Below are 5,274 nucleotides of genomic sequence, written 5' to 3'. Positions count from 1 at the left end.
AAAGAACTTTAAAAAAAAATTTAAAGAACTGAATAGAAACCAAAATTATAAAGGTCTACGTCATTTATCACCCTCCTTTTTTTAATGGTCAACTGCGACACTGTGATTCTGAATTCATTTACACTAATATTATATTACAAAATCTAACAAAGTTTTATGTAATTAATGTTGTAAACAAATGCAAGTTATTACAAACATTGCAGGGAAATATAATAATAATTCCAAAGGGAAAACGTAAACTGTCTGTAACCAATCGGAGCACTGTATTTCAGAGCGGCTCTTCTCATTGGCTTACTGCTGTCGGAGAGCAGTGTTGCCATGTCCTCTTGTAATTTACTTGAGGATAGTCATTTAAAAAAAATCGCTTACGAATAAAAGCTGTGGTGGGTAGCGATTTGTTACAGTATTCGCAGAATTCACTCGCTTATTTGGGACTTCTAGTACAATTATATTTAGTACAATTACTTACCACAACATTGTCTACCAAAAACAGCAACCGACACCCCATACCAAAGTAGTTATTAAATATTTTCTCCTTTGCTAATAGGTGTCATTATTTATTAACTAAGGGCCAGGTGTCTAGTAAAAGTCAATTATTTTGTAGATATATTATTATTGAAAAGACATCGCAAATCTTGGAGTTTTTTTCTATCGAGATTTGGCAACACAGGCGGCAAGGCCACGTCTACAACCTCACATCAATGACCTTGCAGGACAGAACAATAAGTACTCTTTCGTACAGCGCATGTAATGTTACAGGATATGTTACATTGTTTTTGCTGGAAAGAAATAATTACTTGTTTTAAGACTTTTTTTTCTTTACATGACAGCTGTGCTCTAGTGAAAGACCAAAAACAAGAAAGGAAATCCATGTTAAACAACTAGACTAGATTACAATTCTGAATTCTCAGCCAAAATCCAACTGAAAATGTTTAGGAAATGTTTGTGTAACAGTTTCAGGGGAAGAAAAAGATTTTCTGGAGTGTTTTACAAACATGCTACTGAAGTTTTCTGAGAGGTGTAGACAGTTGGGGTTATAGTCACACACCCAGGAAAGAGAGAGCAGTGTCTCTTTCCTACACTAATTCAGCTGCTGTTGCCTCCATCTTTGCTCTTGAGAAATCATTGATGGCCAGGCCATCTACAATCTTCTAGGTCTTATCCTGAAAAAAAAAGATAAATATCTTACAGTGGTGGCTAAAATCCTTCTTACTTTAGTTGAGCTTGATAAATAGATGAAAATGTGAATTTCATCTCAGTATTCTGAGTGTATGGAACAGATATCAGGCATAGATTTGGGGAATGCTTCATGACCAGTGTTGGGGAAAGTTACTTTTAAAAGTAATGCCTTACAATATTGCGTTACTCCCTAAAAAAGTAACTAAATAAGTTACTTAGTTACTTTTTATGGAAAGTAATGTGTTACATTTGCGTTACTTTCACGTTACTTTTTAAATATGAGCAGGGCTTGATTGTTTTTAATATAAGAAGTTCTATTTATAGTAAATGTAAAAACCCTTTCACACCAAAAAGTGTAATGAATAAACCTCAGGCTGAAGGAAAAGTAAATTCACGTCTGTACAGAAGAACACAGGAGAAGAAGGTTCAACACTCTTCAGCAATAAAAAAACAAAACAATGAAGCACAATTTTTAGTTTATCTAAAGTCATTTTTTAATTATTAGTATGGTTGAACTGGATCATTAAAGGTCAGCAGCAAAGACACTGTTAATAAAATGGGAATAGATACATTTGTGTTATTTAATATATTTAGTTATTGCAGGTTTGCGTCATATTCTGAGTTTGCATTTCACTGTTTTGATTAATTTTGATGAATACTAAATCTGTTTTGTTTTTTGTTTTTTTTGTGAGTGGGATGAATTAATGCACATTCACATTTAGTCTAGAACTACAGTAACATGTTCACACAGCGCACACAACGCCTCCATACTTCCGATTTCTCCCAATATGGGAACAGGAGGCTTGTCAGTCAAAAAATGGGAATACAAAGTAACTGGCGTTACTTTTTTGAAAAAGTAACTCAGATATTTTCTTGTAAATTAAAAAGTAATGCGTTACTTTACTAGTTACTTGAAAAAAGTAATCTGATTACGTAACACGCGTTACTTGTAATGCATTACCCCCAACACTGTTCATGACAAACCTTGATTGAAACAGGGAATGAGTAAATAAGGTCCTCAGGAACTCAATAAGGGTTTCCAGTGGAATAGACACCCATAGAGAAGAACTCACCCTATAAAATAAACACATAAGCAGTTAAAAACAAATGAGCAGTTCCTCATAAATCTGTACAGCATCAGTCCAAATAAAGTTGTTGCCTTGTGTACAGTATCGCAACATTCATTAGCAATCATTTCGTATTATGCAATCATCATATTGCACATACAATTACTTGTAGATTAGTAAATACTTAATGTGGGGTGTTTATGTGGGGATGAAAAAAATAAAACTTATGAACAAATGATGTTGTTACACAGTCATTGTTCATTTCTATTTTATATTCCTTGGGTTTTCAGTTCCATGGAGTCCCATCACGCTTCTTCAGTACATTTTAATCAATGAACTGTTTTACCATCTTTTTTTCATTGTGTCTTCAGTGTTTATTATTTTACTTCAAGCCTCCGTTCATCAAAATTAGCTGGAATGTACAAAATTTTGCACTGTCTGAGAAACAGAGGGAAAGAGTGGAATAACCACAGGAAAACTATGTTCATATCACTCATCAGTAGTCATATGCAAAGTATATTAAGAATGTTTCTACAGCAGACCTATCTGTCTTAATAATTATTGTCATACACATGAATGCTGATAAACAAGGTTTCGCCTTTGCAGTAGTGTGGCATAGTAAATAGGCCAACAGTGACCTCTACAGGAAGACGAAGACACAGCAGACAGCACTTACAAAAAGGCATCGTCCTTCACTGCATCAAAGGCAGTCACGTCCTTCCCCTGCACATTCACCTTGCAGTGGTGGATGTCAGGGTATTGTGTAGATGAATTATTTCCCCAGATGATCCTATTCTTCACACTGTTTGCTGAAATGCCACAACGCATTGCCACCTAGAGAACACATTGTGTGTTAAAAGGTAGTGTAAAATTCACCATAGATTGAACCATTTAACCTCTTTGCATTGTGCTTCATTAGTGTGCCATCCAGCAATGGGGTGTCTTACCTGAAAGCAAGCCCTGTTGTCATCCAGACTCGTCAGACAGGAGAAATTACCTTTGGGGATGGATGGGGCAGATTTGGCAGCAATCAGACAGTTAGTGTTGGCTGGGTTACCAACAACTAGAACCTGCAAATTAAAATGTATTGCCTTTAAAACATTAAAAACATATTTGCTTCACTTCATTATATTTGCATTTAATAAGGCAAAGGTCATTGACCTGTTATTTACCTTGACTGTTTTCTTTGCATACTTGTCAAGCACCTGCCCTGGGGCTTAGAAATGGTGACGTTTGCCTTCAATAGGTCTTTTCTCTCCATACTCTCTTTCCTTGGCATGGAGCCCACCAGGATGGCAACATCCAAATCCTTGAATGCAACGTCAGCCTTATCTGTGGGGATGACCTCTGCAACAAAAGGCACTAACAGTGGCATTAACATTGGTGGAGGGTAAACAACACCAGCAACATCAGGCAGTCACAAGATAACACTTGGGTTTTTATAAGAAACTCAGAAATAAAGAACCTGTGTAATGTGAAAGACTGGCTGACTGGTTTTTATATATAAATTAATTAAATACATTGTGTTATGAAAACATCATAGTACTGCTTAATCAAAAAAAAAAGTATTTTAATATATCAGCTATTGTAATAGTGTGTTAATTTTAAACAAATATTTCCTTAAATGTAAATTTGTGAAATAATAAATGTAAAATAAATGCATATTAAATAAAGGTATTTAAATATCAGGTAGGCAGTATTTGTTGAACTGCCATCTATGTATATATAAAATAATTAAAATATACATTTATTCAAATAAAAATATGCAGGAAAGGTGGATGTCATGAATATAACGTCATAATGCAAATATAAATTAAATATGCATTTCACCTTGTTTGTTTTTGTATTTCCCATACAGTGTGGGCCTCCAGAATTTTTGGTTGTGTGGCCTCCAGAATTTTTGGTTGCTGGTTCCATGCACTTGACAGGTCACATACTGTCAACCTTCCAATATCATCCTCAGATAGGAACCACAATCCTAAATTTAGCTGGGGATCATACATGCAGCCAATCAGATTGCTCTGAGCTCTTGTCATTTGTGCAATGAAAACACAGGCCTTTAAGATGGCATGAATGTCAAAAGACCAGAGGACACAAGGCCTCATGACACTCCATTCTGTATGTTTGTGTACCTCTCAGAAGTGGAAGGGCGCAGTCCTGCAGCTCCATAACGACGCCCCCCAGCACAGGCAACATGGGAGTGATGTCCAACAGAAACAAAACAAGAGGCTGAAAGAGACAGGGAAAAGGGAACTTTAGCATTTGAATTGCATAACTGTCATATTATGGTTTTGGAATAATCTCATCAGCTGACATATATGGTGCCTTTTCCTGGAAATGGTTAAACAGACAGCCTTTAATTGGATGTGATTGGACATAGCATAAGCCAAATCCTGACTCTAATTGACCTTTACTGAATACATCTCCTTTAGCAATGCTGTATAGCAGAGAGTATGCATTCTGCCATGCGGCTCCAGTCACCAGGACTCTAATAGGCTCAGCCTAGAGCAAAACAAGAGAGACAGAATTAAAAACAATAGTTACCATAAAAGAAAAGAAAATGATATTACATCATTCCTCAGGACAGATACATTCAGGAGGCGCACCACGTTAGAACATGTATACATAGTCCTGGCAAACTCTGCCAGACCACAGTTCTGTGTGGGATATTTTTAACCCAATTTTTAAACATTTCTTCAATGAACTCACTTTCACCACTTGGCACTTCTGCAGAAAGTATCATTTGTTGCAAATTAATGCTTCTGCATTATAATCAGAATAATCTAATCCATTACTTTTACACAGAATAGAGGATTAATACACCCCAAAATTTTAATCATAACTATGTAAGTATTGGTTTCCGATCAGAACATCATAGGTTACATGTAACAGGTAACTGTAACATTTTAAGTTCTGTTGTAACGTAATTCTTAAAGTCAAATTAAATATCGAAATTGATTTTAAAAACCTTAAGGGACCTCGGAATTACATGGTTAGATTGACAGTGAAACATACAATTTCATATCAA

General features: G+C 35.6%; 1 pseudogene; it reads right to left on the bottom strand.

Annotated features, from left to right (window-relative positions):
* Window positions 1–2,918: 2,918 nt before the first annotated feature.
* Window positions 2,919–4,873, bottom strand: LOC132111871 (malate dehydrogenase, cytoplasmic-like; annotated as a pseudogene).
* Window positions 4,874–5,274: the final 401 nt, after the last annotated feature.

Source organism: Carassius carassius, chromosome 31 (genome assembly GCF_963082965.1).
Source record: "Carassius carassius chromosome 31, fCarCar2.1, whole genome shotgun sequence".
NCBI lineage: Eukaryota > Metazoa > Chordata > Actinopteri > Cypriniformes > Cyprinidae > Carassius > Carassius carassius.
This window is presented reverse-complemented; position numbering and strand designations above follow the sequence as displayed.